This window comes from Schistocerca gregaria, unplaced genomic scaffold (assembly GCF_023897955.1).
Source record: "Schistocerca gregaria isolate iqSchGreg1 unplaced genomic scaffold, iqSchGreg1.2 ptg000395l, whole genome shotgun sequence".
NCBI lineage: Eukaryota > Metazoa > Arthropoda > Insecta > Orthoptera > Acrididae > Schistocerca > Schistocerca gregaria.
Genome location: NW_026061834.1, coordinates 95,985 through 117,379, shown reverse-complemented (window position 1 = coordinate 117,379; position 21,395 = coordinate 95,985). Strand labels below are relative to the sequence as shown.

General features: G+C 48.2%; 27 non-coding genes across 27 annotated transcripts; all 27 read left to right on the top strand.

Moving 5' to 3' along the window:
* The first annotated feature begins 485 nt into the window (after positions 1 to 485).
* Positions 486 to 558, top strand: Trnak-uuu (transfer RNA lysine (anticodon UUU)). The gene has a single exon. It is a non-coding gene; the product is annotated as a tRNA-Lys (tRNA).
* Positions 559 to 697: 139 nt separating this feature from the next.
* On the top strand, positions 698 to 779 carry Trnas-cga (transfer RNA serine (anticodon CGA)). Its single transcript has one exon. It is a non-coding gene; the product is annotated as a tRNA-Ser (tRNA).
* A 688-nt stretch (positions 780 to 1,467) lies between these two features.
* Positions 1,468 to 1,549, top strand: Trnas-uga (transfer RNA serine (anticodon UGA)). The gene has a single exon. It is a non-coding gene; the product is annotated as a tRNA-Ser (tRNA).
* A 585-nt stretch (positions 1,550 to 2,134) lies between these two features.
* Trnaf-gaa (transfer RNA phenylalanine (anticodon GAA)) lies at positions 2,135 to 2,207 on the top strand. The gene has a single exon. It is a non-coding gene; the product is annotated as a tRNA-Phe (tRNA).
* Positions 2,208 to 2,743: 536 nt separating this feature from the next.
* Trnak-uuu (transfer RNA lysine (anticodon UUU)) lies at positions 2,744 to 2,816 on the top strand. Its single transcript has one exon. It is a non-coding gene; the product is annotated as a tRNA-Lys (tRNA).
* A 139-nt stretch (positions 2,817 to 2,955) lies between these two features.
* Positions 2,956 to 3,037, top strand: Trnas-cga (transfer RNA serine (anticodon CGA)). Its single transcript has one exon. It is a non-coding gene; the product is annotated as a tRNA-Ser (tRNA).
* Positions 3,038 to 3,725: 688 nt separating this feature from the next.
* Trnas-uga (transfer RNA serine (anticodon UGA)) lies at positions 3,726 to 3,807 on the top strand. Its single transcript has one exon. It is a non-coding gene; the product is annotated as a tRNA-Ser (tRNA).
* A 585-nt stretch (positions 3,808 to 4,392) lies between these two features.
* Trnaf-gaa (transfer RNA phenylalanine (anticodon GAA)) lies at positions 4,393 to 4,465 on the top strand. The gene has a single exon. It is a non-coding gene; the product is annotated as a tRNA-Phe (tRNA).
* A 536-nt stretch (positions 4,466 to 5,001) lies between these two features.
* Positions 5,002 to 5,074, top strand: Trnak-uuu (transfer RNA lysine (anticodon UUU)). Its single transcript has one exon. It is a non-coding gene; the product is annotated as a tRNA-Lys (tRNA).
* Positions 5,075 to 5,213: 139 nt separating this feature from the next.
* Positions 5,214 to 5,295, top strand: Trnas-cga (transfer RNA serine (anticodon CGA)). Its single transcript has one exon. It is a non-coding gene; the product is annotated as a tRNA-Ser (tRNA).
* Positions 5,296 to 5,983: 688 nt separating this feature from the next.
* Trnas-uga (transfer RNA serine (anticodon UGA)) lies at positions 5,984 to 6,065 on the top strand. The gene has a single exon. It is a non-coding gene; the product is annotated as a tRNA-Ser (tRNA).
* Positions 6,066 to 6,650: 585 nt separating this feature from the next.
* Positions 6,651 to 6,723, top strand: Trnaf-gaa (transfer RNA phenylalanine (anticodon GAA)). The gene has a single exon. It is a non-coding gene; the product is annotated as a tRNA-Phe (tRNA).
* Positions 6,724 to 7,259: 536 nt separating this feature from the next.
* On the top strand, positions 7,260 to 7,332 carry Trnak-uuu (transfer RNA lysine (anticodon UUU)). The gene has a single exon. It is a non-coding gene; the product is annotated as a tRNA-Lys (tRNA).
* A 139-nt stretch (positions 7,333 to 7,471) lies between these two features.
* On the top strand, positions 7,472 to 7,553 carry Trnas-cga (transfer RNA serine (anticodon CGA)). The gene has a single exon. It is a non-coding gene; the product is annotated as a tRNA-Ser (tRNA).
* Positions 7,554 to 8,241: 688 nt separating this feature from the next.
* Trnas-uga (transfer RNA serine (anticodon UGA)) lies at positions 8,242 to 8,323 on the top strand. Its single transcript has one exon. It is a non-coding gene; the product is annotated as a tRNA-Ser (tRNA).
* A 585-nt stretch (positions 8,324 to 8,908) lies between these two features.
* Positions 8,909 to 8,981, top strand: Trnaf-gaa (transfer RNA phenylalanine (anticodon GAA)). The gene has a single exon. It is a non-coding gene; the product is annotated as a tRNA-Phe (tRNA).
* A 536-nt stretch (positions 8,982 to 9,517) lies between these two features.
* Positions 9,518 to 9,590, top strand: Trnak-uuu (transfer RNA lysine (anticodon UUU)). Its single transcript has one exon. It is a non-coding gene; the product is annotated as a tRNA-Lys (tRNA).
* A 139-nt stretch (positions 9,591 to 9,729) lies between these two features.
* Positions 9,730 to 9,811, top strand: Trnas-cga (transfer RNA serine (anticodon CGA)). Its single transcript has one exon. It is a non-coding gene; the product is annotated as a tRNA-Ser (tRNA).
* A 688-nt stretch (positions 9,812 to 10,499) lies between these two features.
* Trnas-uga (transfer RNA serine (anticodon UGA)) lies at positions 10,500 to 10,581 on the top strand. Its single transcript has one exon. It is a non-coding gene; the product is annotated as a tRNA-Ser (tRNA).
* Positions 10,582 to 11,166: 585 nt separating this feature from the next.
* On the top strand, positions 11,167 to 11,239 carry Trnaf-gaa (transfer RNA phenylalanine (anticodon GAA)). Its single transcript has one exon. It is a non-coding gene; the product is annotated as a tRNA-Phe (tRNA).
* A 536-nt stretch (positions 11,240 to 11,775) lies between these two features.
* Trnak-uuu (transfer RNA lysine (anticodon UUU)) lies at positions 11,776 to 11,848 on the top strand. The gene has a single exon. It is a non-coding gene; the product is annotated as a tRNA-Lys (tRNA).
* A 6,172-nt stretch (positions 11,849 to 18,020) lies between these two features.
* On the top strand, positions 18,021 to 18,102 carry Trnas-uga (transfer RNA serine (anticodon UGA)). The gene has a single exon. It is a non-coding gene; the product is annotated as a tRNA-Ser (tRNA).
* Positions 18,103 to 18,687: 585 nt separating this feature from the next.
* On the top strand, positions 18,688 to 18,760 carry Trnaf-gaa (transfer RNA phenylalanine (anticodon GAA)). Its single transcript has one exon. It is a non-coding gene; the product is annotated as a tRNA-Phe (tRNA).
* A 536-nt stretch (positions 18,761 to 19,296) lies between these two features.
* Positions 19,297 to 19,369, top strand: Trnak-uuu (transfer RNA lysine (anticodon UUU)). Its single transcript has one exon. It is a non-coding gene; the product is annotated as a tRNA-Lys (tRNA).
* A 109-nt stretch (positions 19,370 to 19,478) lies between these two features.
* On the top strand, positions 19,479 to 19,558 carry Trnas-cga (transfer RNA serine (anticodon CGA)). Its single transcript has one exon. It is a non-coding gene; the product is annotated as a tRNA-Ser (tRNA).
* Positions 19,559 to 20,246: 688 nt separating this feature from the next.
* On the top strand, positions 20,247 to 20,328 carry Trnas-uga (transfer RNA serine (anticodon UGA)). The gene has a single exon. It is a non-coding gene; the product is annotated as a tRNA-Ser (tRNA).
* A 585-nt stretch (positions 20,329 to 20,913) lies between these two features.
* Positions 20,914 to 20,986, top strand: Trnaf-gaa (transfer RNA phenylalanine (anticodon GAA)). Its single transcript has one exon. It is a non-coding gene; the product is annotated as a tRNA-Phe (tRNA).
* The last annotated feature ends 409 nt before the right edge of the window (positions 20,987 to 21,395 follow it).

Sequence of the window (21,395 nt, the reverse complement as noted above, 5' to 3'; positions counted from 1 at the left end):
TGTAAGTACAGCCGAGAACAAAAATGACTCTGTCCTGTAACTGTTCAGGTTGTCTAGTGCTTGCCGTAAGAGGAACACAGTAGGCAACTCCCTGAGAAGTAAGAAAATACGAAAAGTCCTACCGACTGCGTTCCCTTTTTTGTGTCAGGAGGTAAAGAACGTCTCCAACGGAACCGTGAAATGAGCGAAAACGTGGGAAGCATTGCATTCGAAATACTTGTGAATTTTCCAATTGCCCAGTGAGTGTCGACAAAACACGTAACTCCTCTACTCCAACGTATGAGACCTAACGACTGCTGCGGTTTGTTTTTGCATCGTGTGTCAGCATTCTTAGATAGTCTGCTACGAGCTTAGCGCGACACGTTTGTAGACAGCATTCAGGCGACGTTTAATTAGTAACAGCTCGATGCAGCGATAGCACAACTGTGAAGGACATGAGTCAATGTATAGCTGTGCATCGTGGGACGATCTCTAACGTCATGTGAGCCCGGATAGCTCAGTCGGTAGAGCATTAGGCTTTTAACCTAAGGGTCCAGGGTTCAAGTCCCTGTTCGGGCGGAGATTTTAATACTTTGGTAGCGATTCCTCTGGTAGCGGTGGAAACACTACGGAAAAGAATGCAGCTACGCCGTTTTCTGACGCCACAGTGCTTTAAACCGTATCAGTTGCATGTTTCGGGAGAAATTCCCGAACTACGGCAGTCGTGGCCGAGTAGTTAAGGCGTCTGACTCGAAATCAGATTCCCTGTGGGAGCGTAGGTTCGAATCCTACCGGCTGCGTGCGATTTTGCATAAAGAGGAGCAAATATTTTCACACACGTGACGCCATCCTCAACAAGACGAAAATTTCCGTTTTACAGTACTGAGTGTCGCGGCGGCCGCTGCTTTCTGTGGCTACCGGTTCACCTCTCACTGACGCTGGGACTGCAGAAAGCCGTCGCAGGCCCACGAGTGCGCTGCCGTCATTTTCTCACGTCGACGCCGAGTTCGTGAGTACACAGACGTGCTTGGAAGCGTTGGACAGAGCAAACATTCATTTCTCTCTTTTTTAAGAATCGCAATTCAGTCATTCGAGTGCGGCAAAAGCAATGGTGCAGCGTTTCTTTTCTTAAGATGTCGCAGCTACTTGCAAGTATGTCGACCACTTAAGACGACAGTAAACTAGCGTCAGCGGTGCGTCAGTGGGAAGTCGGTGAAGTCGCCATTGGAGCCACAAGCCAGTAATTACGTCATGCGAATCACTCGCACGCAACGCAGCTGTACGATAGCTCAGTCGGTAGAGCGTTTGATTTTCAACCAAAGGGTGTTGGGTTCAAGGCCATGTCTAGGCGAAAATTAATACAATTTCGTAACGGCTAATGTGCTGGCAATGGAAACACTACAGAAAAGAGTTAGGCCACGCAGCTTTCTGCCATTGGATTGCTTCTAAAGTTGGACTTTCACTTGTCGGAAGACGCTATTGCCACCGGCAGTCGTGGCCGAGTGGTTAAGGCGTCTGACTTGAAATCAGATTCCCTCTGGGAGCGTAGGTTCGAGTCCTGCCGACTGCGAAAATTTTCTCGCTCTCAGAAGATGGACGTTCAGCTGCATCCTAGCAGTTGCGTCTCTACTAAACACGTGGGTCTCCAGCAATGTGCAGTGTTCTTTGGTGCAGCGCTACAGTCGCTCCCAGAAGCCACAGCTCATCTCCTCGTCTCACTGCCGTCCACCAAGTGTCAGTGCAAGTGTCGCCTCTCTGGGCAGTGCAGATGTGTCCATTTTAGCTTGCAGACGGTGACGTGTAGCAATTTATGAGCTAACGCAAGTCAAATGTTTTAGCGTGTGTTTCTGCTAGATACTGGCTCTCACATAGTGGAGAGACTCACTCCTTCTTGTGTCTCGTTCTCTGCACACGAGTTGCACGTGGCATCGATATAGCAAAGGTTTTCTAGCGCCAGCGAAGTCGATATTACATGAATCGAGTCGACATGTTTGCTTCTTACGATGATGGAATCAGAAGAAATGTGTGTGGTACTTCACTGCATCTGCTGCTCGCCTTCCAGCCTCCCTGTGTCTTATCAGACGAAGATGACTGTGAAATTGGCGGCGATTCAGAAGTTTAACGAAGACGCGCAATTGTGCAGACATAGGTGTGAGCCGAAATAGCTCAGTTGGGAGAGCGTTAGACTGAAGATCTAAAGGTCCCTGGTTCGATCCCGGGTTTCGGCAAGTGTTTGTTTTGAAGCTGATGCCAATGGAATTGCTCCGAGTCTGTGATGATGTAAGTACAGCCGAGAACAAAAATGACTCTGTCCTGTAACTGTTCAGGTTGTCTAGTGCTTGCCGTAAGAGGAACACAGTAGGCAACTCCCTGAGAAGTAAGAAAATACGAAAAGTCCTACCGACTGCGTTCCCTTTTTTGTGTCAGGAGGTAAAGAACGTCTCCAACGGAACCGTGAAATGAGCGAAAACGTGGGAAGCATTGCATTCGAAATACTTGTGAATTTTCCAATTGCCCAGTGAGTGTCGACAAAACACGTAACTCCTCTACTCCAACGTATGAGACCTAACGACTGCTGCGGTTTGTTTTTGCATCGTGTGTCAGCATTCTTAGATAGTCTGCTACGAGCTTAGCGCGACACGTTTGTAGACAGCATTCAGGCGACGTTTAATTAGTAACAGCTCGATGCAGCGATAGCACAACTGTGAAGGACATGAGTCAATGTATAGCTGTGCATCGTGGGACGATCTCTAACGTCATGTGAGCCCGGATAGCTCAGTCGGTAGAGCATTAGGCTTTTAACCTAAGGGTCCAGGGTTCAAGTCCCTGTTCGGGCGGAGATTTTAATACTTTGGTAGCGATTCCTCTGGTAGCGGTGGAAACACTACGGAAAAGAATGCAGCTACGCCGTTTTCTGACGCCACAGTGCTTTAAACCGTATCAGTTGCATGTTTCGGGAGAAAATCCCGAACTACGGCAGTCGTGGCCGAGTAGTTAAGGCGTCTGACTCGAAATCAGATTCCCTGTGGGAGCGTAGGTTCGAATCCTACCGGCTGCGTGCGATTTTGCATAAAGAGGAGCAAATATTTTCACACACGTGACGCCATCCTCAACAAGACGAAAATTTCCGTTTTACAGTACTGAGTGTCGCGGCGGCCGCTGCTTTCTGTGGCTACCGGTTCACCTCTCACTGACGCTGGGACTGCAGAAAGCCGTCGCAGGCCCACGAGTGCGCTGCCGTCATTTTCTCGCGTCGACGCCGAGTTCGTGAGTACACAGACGTGCTTGGAAGCGTTGGACAGAGCAAACATTCATTTCTCTCTTTTTTAAGAATCGCAATTCAGTCATTCGAGTGCGGCAAAAGCAATGGTGCAGCGTTTCTTTTCTTAAGATGTCGCAGCTACTTGCAAGTATGTCGACCACTTAAGACGACAGTAAACTAGCGTCAGCGGTGCGTCAGTGGGAAGTCGGTGAAGTCGCCATTGGAGCCACAAGCCAGTAATTACGTCATGCGAATCACTCGCACGCAACGCAGCTGTACGATAGCTCAGTCGGTAGAGCGTTTGATTTTCAACCAAAGGGTGTTGGGTTCAAGGCCATGTCTAGGCGAAAATTAATACAATTTCGTAACGGCTAATGTGCTGGCAATGGAAACACTACAGAAAAGAGTTAGGCCACGCAGCTTTCTGCCATTGGATTGCTTCTAAAGTTGGACTTTCACTTGTCGGAAGACGCTATTGCCACCGGCAGTCGTGGCCGAGTGGTTAAGGCGTCTGACTTGAAATCAGATTCCCTCTGGGAGCGTAGCTTCGAGTCCTGCCGACTGCGAAAATTTTCTCGCTCTCAGAAGATGGACGTTCAGCTGCATCCTAGCAGTTGCGTCTCTACTAAACACGTGGGTCTCCAGCAATGTGCAGTGTTCTTTGGTGCAGCGCTACAGTCGCTCCCAGAAGCCACAGCTCATCTCCTCGTCTCACTGCCGTCCACCAAGTGTCAGTGCAAGTGTCGCCTCTCTGGGCAGTGCAGATGTGTCCATTTTAGCTTGCAGACGGTGACGTGTAGCAATTTATGAGCTAACGCAAGTCAAATGTTTTAGCGTGTGTTTCTGCTAGATACTGGCTCTCACATAGTGGAGAGACTCACTCCTTCTTGTGTCTCGTTCTCTGCACACGAGTTGCACGTGGCATCGATATAGCAAAGGTTTTCTAGCGCCAGCGAAGTCGATATTACATGAATCGAGTCGACATGTTTGCTTCTTACGATGATGGAATCAGAAGAAATGTGTGTGGTACTTCACTGCATCTGCTGCTCGCCTTCCAGCCTCCCTGTGTCTTATCAGACGAAGATGACTGTGAAATTGGCGGCGATTCAGAAGTTTAACGAAGACGCGCAATTGTGCAGACATAGGTGTGAGCCGAAATAGCTCAGTTGGGAGAGCGTTAGACTGAAGATCTAAAGGTCCCTGGTTCGATCCCGGGTTTCGGCAAGTGTTTGTTTTGAAGCTGATGCCAATGGAATTGCTCCGAGTCTGTGATGATGTAAGTACAGCCGAGAACAAAAATGACTCTGTCCTGTAACTGTTCAGGTTGTCTAGTGCTTGCCGTAAGAGGAACACAGTAGGCAACTCCCTGAGAAGTAAGAAAATACGAAAAGTCCTACCGACTGCGTTCCCTTTTTTGTGTCAGGAGGTAAAGAACGTCTCCAACGGAACCGTGAAATGAGCGAAAACGTGGGAAGCATTGCATTCGAAATACTTGTGAATTTTCCAATTGCCCAGTGAGTGTCGACAAAACACGTAACTCCTCTACTCCAACGTATGAGACCTAACGACTGCTGCGGTTTGTTTTTGCATCGTGTGTCAGCATTCTTAGATAGTCTGCTACGAGCTTAGCGCGACACGTTTGTAGACAGCATTCAGGCGACGTTTAATTAGTAACAGCTCGATGCAGCGATAGCACAACTGTGAAGGACATGAGTCAATGTATAGCTGTGCATCGTTGGACGATCTCTAACGTCATGTGAGCCCGGATAGCTCAGTCGGTAGAGCATTAGGCTTTTAACCTAAGGGTCCAGGGTTCAAGTCCCTGTTCGGGCGGAGATTTTAATACTTTGGTAGCGATTCCTCTGGTAGCGGTGGAAACACTACGGAAAAGAATGCAGCTACGCCGTTTTCTGACGCCACAGTGCTTTAAACCGTATCAGTTGCATGTTTCGGGAGAAAGTCCCGAACTACGGCAGTCGTGGCCGAGTAGTTAAGGCGTCTGACTCGAAATCAGATTCCCTGTGGGAGCGTAGGTTCGAATCCTACCGGCTGCGTGCGATTTTGCATAAAGAGGAGCAAATATTTTCACACACGTGACGCCATCCTCAACAAGACGAAAATTTCCGTTTTACAGTACTGAGTGTCGCGGCGGCCGCTGCTTTCTGTGGCTACCGGTTCACCTCTCACTGACGCTGGGACTGCAGAAAGCCGTCGCAGGCCCACGAGTGCGCTGCCGTCATTTTCTCGCGTCGACGCCGAGTTCGTGAGTACACAGACGTGCTTGGAAGCGTTGGACAGAGCAAACATTCATTTCTCTCTTTTTTAAGAATCGCAATTCAGTCATTCGAGTGCGGCAAAAGCAATGGTGCAGCGTTTCTTTTCTTAAGATGTCGCAGCTACTTGCAAGTATGTCGACCACTTAAGACGACAGTAAACTAGCGTCAGCGGTGCGTCAGTGGGAAGTCGGTGAAGTCGCCATTGGAGCCACAAGCCAGTAATTACGTCATGCGAATCACTCGCACGCAACGCAGCTGTACGATAGCTCAGTCGGTAGAGCGTTTGATTTTCAACCAAAGGGTGTTGGGTTCAAGGCCATGTCTAGGCGAAAATTAATACAATTTCGTAACGGCTAATGTGCTGGAAATGGAAACACTACAGAAAAGAGTTAGGCCACGCAGCTTTCTGCCATTGGATTGCTTCTAAAGTTGGACTTTCACTTGTCGGAAGACGCTATTGCCACCGGCAGTCGTGGCCGAGTGGTTAAGGCGTCTGACTTGAAATGAGATTCCCTCTGGGAGCGTAGCTTCGAGTCCTGCCGACTGCGAAAATTTTCTCGCTCTCAGAAGATGGACGTTCAGCTGCATCCTAGCAGTTGCGTCTCTACTAAACACGTGGGTCTCCAGCAATGTGCAGTGTTCTTTGGTGCAGCGCTACAGTCGCTCCCAGAAGCCACAGCTCATCTCCTCGTCTCACTGCCGTCCACCAAGTGTCAGTGCAAGTGTCGCCTCTCTGGGCAGTGCAGATGTGTCCATTTTAGCTTGCAGACGGTGACGTGTAGCAATTTATGAGCTAACGCAAGTCAAATGTTTTAGCGTGTGTTTCTGCTAGATACTGGCTCTCACATAGTGGAGAGACTCACTCCTTCTTGTGTCTCGTTCTCTGCACACGAGTTGCACGTGGCATCGATATAGCAAAGGTTTTCTAGCGCCAGCGAAGTCGATATTACATGAATCGAGTCGACATGTTTGCTTCTTACGATGATGGAATCAGAAGAAATGTGTGTGGTACTTCACTGCATCTGCTGCTCGCCTTCCAGCCTCCCTGTGTCTTATCAGACGAAGATGACTGTGAAATTGGCGGCGATTCAGAAGTTTAACGAAGACGCGCAATTGTGCAGACATAGGTGTGAGCCGAAATAGCTCAGTTGGGAGAGCGTTAGACTGAAGATCTAAAGGTCCCTGGTTCGATCCCGGGTTTCGGCAAGTATTTGTTTTGAAGCTGATGCCAATGGAATTGCTCCGAGTCTGTGATGATGTAAGTACAGCCGAGAACAAAAATGACTCTGTCCTGTAACTGTTCAGGTTGTCTAGTGCTTGCCGTAAGAGGAACACAGTAGGCAACTCCCTGAGAAGTAAGAAAATACGAAAAGTCCTACCGACTGCGTTCCCTTTTTTGTGTCAGGAGGTAAAGAACGTCTCCAACGGAACCGTGAAATGAGCGAAAACGTGGGAAGCATTGCATTCGAAATACTTGTGAATTTTCCAATTGCCCAGTGAGTGTCGACAAAACACGTAACTCCTCTACTCCAACGTATGAGACCTAACGACTGCTGCGGTTTGTTTTTGCATCGTGTGTCAGCATTCTTAGATAGTCTGCTACGAGCTTAGCGCGACACGTTTGTAGACAGCATTCAGGCGACGTTTAATTAGTAACAGCTCGATGCAGCGATAGCACAACTGTGAAGGACATGAGTCAATGTATAGCTGTGCATCGTGGGACGATCTCTAACGTCATGTGAGCCCGGATAGCTCAGTCGGTAGAGCATTAGGCTTTTAACCTAAGGGTCCAGGGTTCAAGTCCCTGTTCGGGCGGAGATTTTAATACTTTGGTAGCGATTCCTCTGGTAGCGGTGGAAACACTACGGAAAAGAATGCAGCTACGCCGTTTTCTGACGCCACAGTGCTTTAAACCGTATCAGTTGCATGTTTCGGGAGAAAGTCCCGAACTACGGCAGTCGTGGCCGAGTAGTTAAGGCGTCTGACTCGAAATCAGATTCCCTGTGGGAGCGTAGGTTCGAATCCTACCGGCTGCGTGCGATTTTGCATAAAGAGGAGCAAATATTTTCACACACGTGACGCCATCCTCAACAAGACGAAAATTTCCGTTTTACAGTACTGAGTGTCGCGGCGGCCGCTGCTTTCTGTGGCTACCGGTTCACCTCTCACTGACGCTGGGACTGCAGAAAGCCGTCGCAGGCCCACGAGTGCGCTGCCGTCATTTTCTCGCGTCGACGCCGAGTTCGTGAGTACACAGACGTGCTTGGAAGCGTTGGACAGAGCAAACATTCATTTCTCTCTTTTTTAAGAATCGCAATTCAGTCATTCGAGTGCGGCAAAAGCAATGGTGCAGCGTTTCTTTTCTTAAGATGTCGCAGCTACTTGCAAGTATGTCGACCACTTAAGACGACAGTAAACTAGCGTCAGCGGTGCGTCAGTGGGAAGTCGGTGAAGTCGCCATTGGAGCCACAAGCCAGTAATTACGTCATGCGAATCACTCGCACGCAACGCAGCTGTACGATAGCTCAGTCGGTAGAGCGTTTGATTTTCAACCAAAGGGTGTTGGGTTCAAGGCCATGTCTAGGCGAAAATTAATACAATTTCGTAACGGCTAATGTGCTGGCAATGGAAACACTACAGAAAAGAGTTAGGCCACGCAGCTTTCTGCCATTGGATTGCTTCTAAAGTTGGACTTTCACTTGTCGGAAGACGCTATTGCCACCGGCAGTCGTGGCCGAGTGGTTAAGGCGTCTGACTTGAAATGAGATTCCCTCTGGGAGCGTAGCTTCGAGTCCTGCCGACTGCGAAAATTTTCTCGCTCTCAGAAGATGGACGTTCAGCTGCATCCTAGCAGTTGCGTCTCTACTAAACACGTGGGTCTCCAGCAATGTGCAGTGTTCTTTGGTGCAGCGCTACAGTCGCTCCCAGAAGCCACAGCTCATCTCCTCGTCTCACTGCCGTCCACCAAGTGTCAGTGCAAGTGTCGCCTCTCTGGGCAGTGCAGATGTGTCCATTTTAGCTTGCAGACGGTGACGTGTAGCAATTTATGAGCTAACGCAAGTCAAATGTTTTAGCGTGTGTTTCTGCTAGATACTGGCTCTCACATAGTGGAGAGACTCACTCCTTCTTGTGTCTCGTTCTCTGCACACGAGTTGCACGTGGCATCGATATAGCAAAGGTTTTCTAGCGCCAGCGAAGTCGATATTACATGAATCGAGTCGACATGTTTGCTTCTTACGATGATGGAATCAGAAGAAATGTGTGTGGTACTTCACTGCATCTGCTGCTCGCCTTCCAGCCTCCCTGTGTCTTATCAGACGAAGATGACTGTGAAATTGGCGGCGATTCAGAAGTTTAACGAAGACGCGCAATTGTGCAGACATAGGTGTGAGCCGAAATAGCTCAGTTGGGAGAGCGTTAGACTGAAGATCTAAAGGTCCCTGGTTCGATCCCGGGTTTCGGCAAGTGTTTGTTTTGAAGCTGATGCCAATGGAATTGCTCCGAGTCTGTGATGATGTAAGTACAGCCGAGAACAAAAATGACTCTGTACTGTAACTGTTCAGGTTGTCTAGTGCTTGCCGTAAGAGGAACACAGTAGGCAACTCCCTGAGAAGTAAGAAAATACGAAAAGTCCTACCGACTGCGTTCCCTTTTTTGTGTCAGGAGGTAAAGAACGTCTCCAACGGAACCGTGAAATGAGCGAAAACGTGGGAAGCATTGCATTCGAAATACTTGTGAATTTTCCAATTGCCCAGTGAGTGTCGACAAAACACGTAACTCCTCTACTCCAACGTATGAGACCTAACGACTGCTGCGGTTTGTTTTTGCATCGTGTGTCAGCATTCTTAGATAGTCTGCTACGAGCTTAGCGCGACACGTTTGTAGACAGCATTCAGGCGACGTTTAATTAGTAACAGCTCGATGCAGCGATAGCACAACTGTGAAGGACATGAGTCAATGTATAGCTGTGCATCGTGGGACGATCTCTAACGTCATGTGAGCCCGGATAGCTCAGTCGGTAGAGCATTAGGCTTTTAACCTAAGGGTCCAGGGTTCAAGTCCCTGTTCGGGCGGAGATTTTAATACTTTGGTAGCGATTCCTCTGGTAGCGGTGGAAACACTACGGAAAAGAATGCAGCTACGCCGTTTTCTGACGCCACAGTGCTTTAAACCGTATCAGTTGCATGTTTCGGGAGAAAGTCCCGAACTACGGCAGTCGTGGCCGAGTAGTTAAGGCGTCTGACTCGAAATCAGATTCCCTGTGGGAGCGTAGGTTCGAATCCTACCGGCTGCGTGCGATTTTGCATAAAGAGGAGCAAATATTTTCACACACGTGACGCCATCCTCAACAAGACGAAAATTTCCGTTTTACAGTACTGAGTGTCGCGGCGGCCGCTGCTTTCTGTGGCTACCGGTTCACCTCTCACTGACGCTGGGACTGCAGAAAGCCGTCGCAGGCCCACGAGTGCGCTGCCGTCATTTTCTCGCGTCGACGCCGAGTTCGTGAGTACACAGACGTGCTTGGAAGCGTTGGACAGAGCAAACATTCATTTCTCTCTTTTTTAAGAATCGCAATTCAGTCATTCGAGTGCGGCAAAAGCAATGGTGCAGCGTTTCTTTTCTTAAGATGTCGCAGCTACTTGCAAGTATGTCGACCACTTAAGACGACAGTAAACTAGCGTCAGCGGTGCGTCAGTGGGAAGTCGGTGAAGTCGCCATTGGAGCCACAAGCCAGTAATTACGTCATGCGAATCACTCGCACGCAACGCAGCTGTACGATAGCTCAGTCGGTAGAGCGTTTGATTTTCAACCAAAGGGTGTTGGGTTCAAGGCCATGTCTAGGCGAAAATTAATACAATTTCGTAACGGCTAATGTGCTGGCAATGGAAACACTACAGAAAAGAGTTAGGCCACGCAGCTTTCTGCCATTGGATTGCTTCTAAAGTTGGACTTTCACTTGTCGGAAGACGCTATTGCCACCGGCAGTCGTGGCCGAGTGGTTAAGGCGTCTGACTTGAAATCAGATTCCCTCTGGGAGCGTAGCTTCGAGTCCTGCCGACTGCGAAAATTTTCTCGCTCTCAGAAGATGGACGTTCAGCTGCATCCTAGCAGTTGCGTCTCTACTAAACACGTGGGTCTCCAGCAATGTGCAGTGTTCTTTGGTGCAGCGCTACAGTCGCTCCCAGAAGCCACAGCTCATCTCCTCGTCTCACTGCCGTCCACCAAGTGTCAGTGCAAGTGTCGCCTCTCTGGGCAGTGCAGATGTGTCCATTTTAGCTTGCAGACGGTGACGTGTAGCAATTTATGAGCTAACGCAAGTGAAATGTTTTAGCGTGTGTTTCTGCTAGATACTGGCTCTCACATAGTGGAGAGACTCACTCCTTCTTGTGTCTCGTTCTCTGCACACGAGTTGCACGTGGCATCGATATAGCAAAGGTTTTCTAGCGCCAGCGAAGTCGATATTACATGAATCGAGTCGACATGTTTGCTTCTTACGATGATGGAATCAGAAGAAATGTGTGTGGTACTTCACTGCATCTGCTGCTCGCCTTCCAGCCTCCCTGTGTCTTATCAGACGAAGATGACTGTGAAATTGGCGGCGATTCAGAAGTTTAACGAAGACGCGCAATTGTGCAGACATAGGTGTGAGCCGAAATAGCTCAGTTGGGAGAGCGTTAGACTGAAGATCTAAAGGTCCCTGGTTCGATCCCGGGTTTCGGCAAGTGTTTGTTTTGAAGCTGATGCCAATGGAATTGCTCCGAGTCTGTGATGATGTAAGTACAGCCGAGAACAAAAATGACTCTGTCCTGTAACTGTTCAGGTTGTCTAGTGCTTGCCGTAAGAGGAACACAGTAGGCAACTCCCTGAGAAGTAAGAAAATACGAAAAGTCCTACCGACTGCGTTCCCTTTTTTGTGTCAGGAGGTAAAGAACGTCTCCAACGGAACCGTGAAATGAGCGAAAACGTGGGAAGCATTGCATTCGAAATACTTGTGAATTTTCCAATTGCCCAGTGAGTGTCGACAAAACACGTAACTCCTCTACTCCAACGTATGAGACCTAACGACTGCTGCGGTTTGTTTTTGCATCGTGTGTCAGCATTCTTAGATAGTCTGCTACGAGCTTAGCGCGACACGTTTGTAGACAGCATTCAGGCGACGTTTAATTAGTAACAGCTCGATGCAGCGATAGCACAACTGTGAAGGACATGAGTCAATGTATAGCTGTGCATCGTGGGACGATCTCTAACGTCATGTGAGCCCGGATAGCTCAGTCGGTAGAGCATTAGGCTTTTAACCTAAGGGTCCAGGGTTCAAGTCCCTGTTCGGGCGGAGATTTTAATACTTTGGTAGCGATTCCTCTGGTAGCGGTGGAAACACTACGGAAAAGAATGCAGCTACGCCGTTTTCTGACGCCACAGTGCTTTAAACCGTATCAGTTGCATGTTTCGGGAGAAAGTCCCGAACTACGGCAGTCGTGGCCGAGTAGTGGCAGTCTGCCTGCGGCAGCGGTGGTGAGCGGACCTCCAGGGCCAGCGCGCTGCGGCAGGAAGTGTTTACGTCAGGCGGTGAGTCGCGTGCTTACAGCGTCTGCTTATTAGTATTCGTTCCGTTCTGTAGGATCTGATATGGAATTATGAATCCGACTAACAGGAAAGATACCTTGAAGTTTACCTTTGATAGGAACTTTTCGAAACCAAATTCGTTTGAAGTTGAAGCATGGTTAGAGGAAACAGCTAAGATTACTTTTGATGACATTGTAGGGATAAATTTCTCTATCGTGACTAGTGTTGTTTATGTGAAATTAACGTCCTCTGAACTGTGTGATAGAATTGTAGAGTCCAGTGGAGGTGTACTGAAGTTTAAACATAGCGATGGTACCGTCAGTGACGTCAGCATTACGCATGCTGGACTGGGCATCCGGACGGCACGTATTTTCGAACTCCCGTTTGAAATAACAGCCGCGCAAATAAATTCTGCATTGACACCTTACGGGAGGGTCATTAACAATTTTGCGGAGCGTTGGTCCAAAGCCCACAAATTTCCGGTGCTTAACGGCGTCAGGCAGGTTAAGATCGATATACAGAAGCACATACCTTCATATATTTACGTAGGTGGACATCGCGGAATTGTCATATATGATGGGCAGCCAAAAACGTGTGCCGGCTGTGGTGCGCCCGGCCACGTGCGCTCTGAATGTATACAAAGACGGGTGACGCAGATACCTGTCGGTGAAGCCGCTAGCCCCCCTGTGACGACGGCACTGCCACTGACATATGCTGTCGCGGCTTCTGGTCTTCCACCCGCGACCCCGCCTGTAGATGCCCCTCGTTTGAATGATGTTTTGGCCGATAACGTCAAAGAACCGAGTGCTGACGCGGCACCGCCGCTACCACACTCAGAGATGGAGGTAACGACGGATGACTCCCCAGTGGTTGATGCCACTGGTACTGAGGATGAAGCAGACGCTGTGTTCCCGGCGGATCAACCCCAGAGTCAACAGTCCACTTCGGATGTTGATGATACTGCGAACCCTAACAGGAAGCCTTCCAAAAAGAAGCGGAGACTTGCACATCAAGGAGCCAATCAGCTCGCCCCACAGCTCCGCGACAAAGCGAAACGAATAAGCAGCCAAATGTGTCAGAACACTTCTGAACCCTCTGAAGTTGGTCTCCCTGCGTCTGGTCGAATGGACTTTGATCCTGTAGTGTCTCCCCCTGTGAATCCACGACGGGTGGAAGATAGTGATACCTCGAGTAGAGTCGTTTTGCCGGATACCCACGCTCAAGGAAACGCAGGATCGCTTTTGTCAGAGGCCACTCTCACTGGGAATTGGGCACAGGAAATGGAAGTATTGGATGCGAGCAATGATGCGGCTGTCATGCGGACCATTGAGACGGAATCTTCGGCACCCCCCACAGAGCAGCATACACCAACCGTACCGGGAACTACAGGAACTCCGACTGACGCGCTTGGCCTCAATTTCGTTAGCCATCCTTCTAAGACTGTTTAATTAATAGTATGTGCCTTCTCCCATGAACGAGCCCCAAGCCTATAAAATTGCCACGTTAAACATCAATAAGATACAGTCGTACTGGCGGCTCCGTAATTTACAAGATTTTGTATACGCAGCGGATATCGATATTCTGTTACTTCAAGAAGTCGCTGCGATTGAACTTGACCGAATAACTGGTTATACTACTCTCTCCAATTCCGGGAGCGGTGCGAATTTAGGGACAGCGATTCTGTTAAAAGAAGGGATTGTAGCGACCGACGCAGAAAAACTGCCTGATCATAGAGGGATCGCTGTCACTTTCCATCGGACACGCATAATCAATGTTTACGCCCCGTCCGGCAGTAGCAATAGGCGTGCTAGGGCTGAGTTCTTCACAAGCGCCATAGTCCCACTTTTTAGGGGAACCTACGATCGTATAATTTTTGCGGGTGACTTCAATTGTGTCTTAAGTCCAAAAGACCAGACGCCTAATTTTAACAAATCTGGAGAACTAGAACGTATCGTCCAAGAAATGAACCTCATTGACACATGGGAGCATACGCACGGAGCGGCACCTGGGTTCACTCATGTCACGAACCACTCTGCAAGCCGGCTAGACAGAATCTATGTATCGGCGTGTATGAAGACTCAAGTCCTCCAATCCGAAGTTTGGCCCACAATTTTTTCCGATCATGCCGCATATATTTGTACTGTTAACATGGTCAAGCAAGGCACATTTCGCGGCAGAGGTTTCTGGAAACTTAACAATGCTCTCCTTAACGATGTTGACTGTCACCGTGTCTTTAACGAAACATGGGAGGCATGTGAACGACGGGCTGCACAGTATGCCTCCGTTACTGAATGGTGGATAACACATGCCAAACCAACTTTATCAAAAATGTTTAAACGCTACGCTCGGGACAAATCCTGGTGGCAACGGCAAACGTCTGAGTTTTATTTTACTTGTCTCAGGGAGCTTTACCAGTCCGATGTGACTGTACCTGAAAATTTTATGCAGATTAAAAAAATTAAGGCAAAATTATTAAAACTTCAGCGGCAGCAGGCAGAAGGCTTTCAAATAAGGTCCAGGCCCCAGAATGTGATAGACGACGAAATGACATCCATGTTTCACGTCATTCGTGAAAATAAGAGGGGGCGGCGGAGATTAATAACTCGTCTTCAGTTGAGTGAAGGCGTTGCGCTCACGCGGCAACAAGACATACGGAACGCACTTCACAATCACTTGGCAGGTCTCCTGACAACGACACATACCGACGATGGAACTCACGATGAATTACTCAATAACTTGCAAAGGACTTTGGGTGCTGCTGAAGTCGAAACTCTCATGCGAGAAATTGATGCAGACGAATTGGATTCTGCGCTATCACGAAGTCCGAAAAATAAATCGCCGGGACCCGACGGTCTCACTGCCGAATTTTATCTTACTTTCTGCGACAAATTAAAGCCCAAGTTGTTGAGTATGTTTAATGAAATTTTACGGCCAGATTTTAATGTTCCTCAAGCTCTCGTGGAAGGCATCGTGGTTTTAATCCCTAAACGCCCAATGTGCAGTTCTGTTGACGATTTTCGGCCGCTTACTTTACTGAACAGTGACTACAAAATTTTAGCACGTATTATTTCTAATAGATTGAAAATGTTGATGAATACTGTCATTGGTCAGTACCAGACCAGTGTAGGTGTCGGTAGGACGATCTTCCAAAATTTGTCTCAATACAGGGACGTTATAGCCATTGCAGATGCGTGTAAGATACGGTGTGCGCTAGTTTCCCTTGACTTTTCAAAGGCATTCGACAGAGTAAACCATCAGTTTCTCATCCGGACGATGCATGCCATGGGATTTCCACTACGTTTTATCAATCTTATACATGAGCTCCTTCGTAAAGGAGTAACTCGACTCATGGTGAATGGCCAGCTGAGCGCATCAATTAATATTACTAATTCAGTGCGACAGGGATGCCCTATGTCGATGGCCTTGTTTGCCATTGCCATTGAGCCTTTGCTTGTCACCTTGACACAGCGTCTACAAGGATTAACCATCCACGGCATTAAGATTGTTTGTACTGCATATGCGGATGACGTCGGATTTTTGGTCATGGACGAAGGTGAAGTCGAGGAAGCCCTTCAGATCGTCAAAAACTACGAACTTGTTGCGGGTGCGAAGTTGAATGCCAGGAAATCTGGCATTATGAACATAGGACGCGGCATCTCGCTGCACCATCACGGTCAGTTGCAACTAATTTCTAAAATGAAATGCCTTGGTATTGAGTACAGGAGCAACATACAGCACACAATTGCGGTGAACTATAGGAATCTCCTGGCAAGTATGCGTGCTTGCATGCAGACCCACTACCTAAGAAGCCTTGATGAACTGCAGAAAGTCACCTTCGCTAATGTCTACCTCACCTCAAAGATTAACTACGTTGCACAAGTACTGCCCATGCCACAGGAGACAGCGAAGCGTATGATGTCCGCTCTAGGCCATTTTGTCACACGTGGACACATTTTTAAAGTCAAGTACGATACGCTCACTCTCTCCACGGCCGATGGAGGCTTAAATTTAACAGATGTTCGTTCCAAGTCACGAGCTTTGTACGTATGCACCACCTACAAACGGTGGAGGTCGTTACCGAACAGTCTAACGGCTCACTTGTTAACCGAAATAGCGCCGGCCTGCCTGCAGCCTCCTGTCTCTGTTCAACATATTCCGCCTGCGCTGACTCACTTTAAGAGCTTTTTCATTGAGTTCAGTTACGTACGGTCAACTCTCCCAGAAAATGAGCTTTCCGTGGTGAAGTTAGTTAATAATAAACTACTGGCAACCAAGAACAGGAACAACATCGAACACAAATACCCCAATCATCGCTGGCCAGTGATATGGAAAAACATACATAGCCGTGATTTACCAACGTCAGTGAAAGCCTCTTGGTACAGGGTCGTGAACCGTAAAATAAGTACCAATTCACGACTTCATGCTCTACATTTGGCTGACTCACCTTTGTGCCTAACGTGCAACTTGCCTGATACTGATGAACATCGTTTTCTGTGCACCACTGTCCAAGCAGTTTGGCCATGCATTCGCCGAAAACTGGCTACGATTATGAGGACTTCCCAGCTTTGTATTAAACCTGAAGATTTCCTGTATCCGGATTCAGTGCCGTACCCGAACACCAAACGGAACTCTGTCAATTGGTTGAAGGGTCATTATGTTCATTATTTACAGACGCAAGAACCCAAGAGTGAGGCGGCGTTCTGTCTTTACCTGGCATTACAGTTTCACATACTTTCACAGACGAGACATTACAGGAAACGATATGCGAATTTTTTAGAAGTCGTTCTTCGATGAAAGAAGTATTTTTTTCTTTCCTTCATTCTACATTGCTTTGTTTTTTCTCTTTTCTTCTTCAAATGTCACAGTGACGTATACTGAACAGTGTTACGACAAGGACTATTTTATTTTCTTCTGTTTTTCTAGCGGACCAGAGTTCCTTTTTCATTTTCTATTAAAAAAAAATATATATATATATATTCTACTTTGTCACCATTGCGGGACTATGCAATAGGTTTAGAAGTATCTTTGGTTTAGAAATCGGAATAGTTCAGAAGAATAAGTACTTCAGAAATCATGGCAGATGAAGCCGACGCCGACGAAGGCGATTTATGGCGAGCGCAAGGCGGGGCTGAAGGGGAGGAAGGAGGCCCTACAAAAAAAAAAAAAAAAAAAAAAAAAAAAAAGTAGTTAAGGCGTCTGACTCGAAATCAGATTCCCTGTGGGAGTGTAGGTTCGAATCCTACCGGCTGCGTGCGATTTTGCATAAAGAGGAGCAAATATTTTCACACACGTGACGCCATCCTCAACAAGACGAAAATTTCCGTTTTACAGTACTGAGTGTCGCGGCGGCCGCTGCTTTCTGTGGCTACCGGTTCACCTCTCACTGACGCTGGGACTGCAGAAAGCCGTCGCAGGCCCACGAGTGCGCTGCCGTCATTTTCTCGCGTCGACGCCGAGTTCGTGAGTACACAGACGTGCTTGGAAGCGTTGGACAGAGCAAACATTCATTTCTCTCTTTTTTAAGAATCGCAATTCAGTCATTCGAGTGCGGCAAAAGCAATGGTGCAGCGTTTCTTTTCTTAAGATGTCGCAGCTACTTGCAAGTATGTCGACCACTTAAGACGACAGTAAACTAGCGTCAGCGGTGCGTCAGTGGGAAGTCGGTGAAGTCGCCATTGGAGCCACAAGCCAGTAATTACGTCATGCGAATCACTCGCACGCAACGCAGCTGTACGATAGCTCAGTCGGTAGAGCGTTTGATTTTCAACCAAAGGGTGTTGGGTTCAAGGCCATGTCTAGGCGAAAATTAATACAATTTCGTAACGGCTAATGTGCTGGCAATGGAAACACTACAGAAAAGAGTTAGGCCACGCAGCTTTCTGCCATTGGATTGCTTCTAAAGTTGGACTTTCACTTGTCGGAAGACGCTATTGCCACCGGCAGTCGTGGCCGAGTGGTTAAGGCGTCTGACTTGAAATCAGATTCCCTCTGGGAGCGTAGCTTCGAGTCCTGCCGACTGCGAAAATTTTCTCGCTCTCAGAAGATGGACGTTCAGCTGCATCCTAGCAGTTGCGTCTCTACTAAACACGTGGGTCTCCAGCAATGTGCAGTGTTCTTTGGTGCAGCGCTACAGTCGCTCCCAGAAGCCACAGCTCATCTCCTCGTCTCACTGCCGTCCACCAAGTGTCAGTGCAAGTGTCGCCTCTCTGGGCAGTGCAGATGTGTCCATTTTAGCTTGCAGACGGTGACGTGTAGCAATTTATGAGCTAACGCAAGTCAAATGTTTTAGCGTGTGTTTCTGCTAGATACTGGCTCTCACATAGTGGAGAGACTCACTCCTTCTTGTGTCTCGTTCTCTGCACACGAGTTGCACGTGGCATCGATATAGCAAAGGTTTTCTAGCGCCAGCGAAGTCGATATTACATGAATCGAGTCGACATGTTTGCTTCTTACGATGATGGAATCAGAAGAAATGTGTGTGGTACTTCACTGCATCTGCTGCTCGCCTTCCAGCCTCCCTGTGTCTTATCAGACGAAGATGACTGTGAAATTGGCGGCGATTCAGAAGTTTAACGAAGACGCGCAATTGTGCAGACATAGGTGTGAGCCGAAATAGCTCAGTTGGGAGAGCGTTAGACTGAAGATCTAAAGGTCCCTGGTTCGATCCCGGGTTTCGGCAAGTGTTTGTTTTGAAGCTGATGCCAATGGAATTGCTCCGAGTCTGTGATGATGTAAGTACAGCCGAGAACAAAAATGACTCTGTCCTGTAACTGTTCAGGTTGTCTAGTGCTTGCCGTAAGAGGAACACAGTAGGCAACTCCCTGAGAAGTAAGAAAATACGAAAAGTCCTACCGACTGCGTTCCCTTTTTTGTGTCAGGAGGTAAAGAACGTCTCCAACGGAACCGTGAAATGAGCGAAAACGTGGGAAGCATTGCATTCGAAATACTTGTGAATTTTCCAATTGCCCAGTGAGTGTCGACAAAACACGTAACTCCTCTACTCCAACGTATGAGACCTAACGACTGCTGCGGTTTGTTTTTGCATCGTGTGTCAGCATTCTTAGATAGTCTGCTACGAGCTTAGCGCGACACGTTTGTAGACAGCATTCAGGCGACGTTTAATTAGTAACAGCTCGATGCAGCGATAGCACAACTGTGAAGGACATGAGTCAATGTATAGCTGTGCATCGTGGGACGATCTCTAACGTCATGTGAGCCCGGATAGCTCAGTCGGTAGAGCATTAGGCTTTTAACCTAAGGGTCCAGGGTTCAAGTCCCTGTTCGGGCGGAGATTTTAATACTTTGGTAGCGATTCCTCTGGTAGCGGTGGAAACACTACGGAAAAGAATGCAGCTACGCCGTTTTCTGACGCCACAGTGCTTTAAACCGTATCAGTTGCATGTGGCCGAGTAGTTAAGGCGTCTGACTCGAAATCAGATTCCCTGTGGGAGCGTAGGTTCGAATCCTACCGGCTGCGTGCGATTTTGCATAAAGAGGAGCAAATATTTTCACACACGTGACGCCATCCTCAACAAGACGAAAATTTCCGTTTTACAGTACTGAGTGTCGCGGCGGCCGCTGCTTTCTGTGGCTACCGGTTCACCTCTCACTGACGCTGGGACTGCAGAAAGCCGTCGCAGGCCCACGAGTGCGCTGCCGTCATTTTCTCGCGTCGACGCCGAGTTCGTGAGTACACAGACGTGCTTGGAAGCGTTGGACAGAGCAAACATTCATTTCTCTCTTTTTTAAGAATCGCAATTCAGTCATTCGAGTGCGGCAAAAGCAATGGTGCAGCGTTTCTTTTCTTAAGATGTCGCAGCTACTTGCAAGTATGTCGACCACTTAAGACGACAGTAAACTAGCGTCAGCGGTGCGTCAGTGGGAAGTCGGTGAAGTCGCCATTGGAGCCACAAGCCAGTAATTACGTCATGCGAATCACTCGCACGCAACGCAGCTGTACGATAGCTCAGTCGGTAGAGCGTTTGATTTTCAACCAAAGGGTGTTGGGTTCAAGGCCATGTCTAGGCGAAAATTAATACAATTTCGTAACGGCTAATGTGCTGGCAATGGAAACACTACAGAAAAGAGTTAGGCCACGCAGCTTTCTGCCATTGGATTGCTTCTAAAGTTGGACTTTCACTTGTCGGAAGACGCTATTGCCACCGGCAGTCGTGGCCGAGTGGTTAAGGCGTCTGACTTGAAATCAGATTCCCTCTGGGAGCGTAGCTTCGAGTCCTGCCGACTGCGAAAATTTTCTCGCTCTCAGAAGATGGACGTTCAGCTGCATCCTAGCAGTTGCGTCTCTACTAAACACGTGGGTCTCCAGCAATGTGCAGTGTTCTTTGGTGCAGCGCTACAGTCGCTCCCAGAAGCCACAGCTCATCTCCTCGTCTCACTGCCGTCCACCAAGTGTCAGTGCAAGTGTCGCCTCTCTGGGCAGTGCAGATGTGTCCATTTTAGCTTGCAGACGGTGACGTGTAGCAATTTATGAGCTAACGCAAGTCAAATGTTTTAGCGTGTGTTTCTGCTAGATACTGGCTCTCACATAGTGGAGAGACTCACTCCTTCTTGTGTCTCGTTCTCTGCACACGAGTTGCACGTGGCATCGATATAGCAAAGGTTTTCTAGCGCCAGCGAAGTCGATATTACATGAATCGAGTCGACATGTTTGCTTCTTACGATGATGGAATCAGAAGAAATGTGTGTGGTACTTCACTGCATCTGCTGCTCGCCTTCCAGCCTCCCTGTGTCTTATCAGACGAAGATGACTGTGAAATTGGCGGCGATTCAGAAGTTTAACGAAGACGCGCAATTGTGCAGACATAGGTGTGAGCCGAAATAGCTCAGTTGGGAGAGCGTTAGACTGAAGATCTAAAGGTCCCTGGTTCGATCCCGGGTTTCGGCAAGTGTTTGTTTTGAAGCTGATGCCAATGGAATTGCTCCGAGTCTGTGATGATGTAAGTACAGCCGAGAACAAAAATGACTCTGTCCTGTAACTGTTCAGGTTGTCTAGTGCTTGCCGTAAGAGGAACACAGTAGGCAACTCCCTGAGAAGTAAGAAAATACGAAAAGTCCTACCGACTGCGTTCCCTTTTTTGTGTCAGGAGGTAAAGAACGTCTCCAACGGAACCGTGAAATGAGCGAAAACGTGGGAAGCATTGCATTCGAAATACTTGTGAATTTTCCAATTGCCCAGTGAGTGTCGACAAAACACGTAACTCCTCTACTCCAACGTATGAGACCTAACGACTGCTGCGGTTTGTTTTTGCATCGTGTGTCAGCATTCTTAGATAGTCTGCTACGAGCTTAGCGCG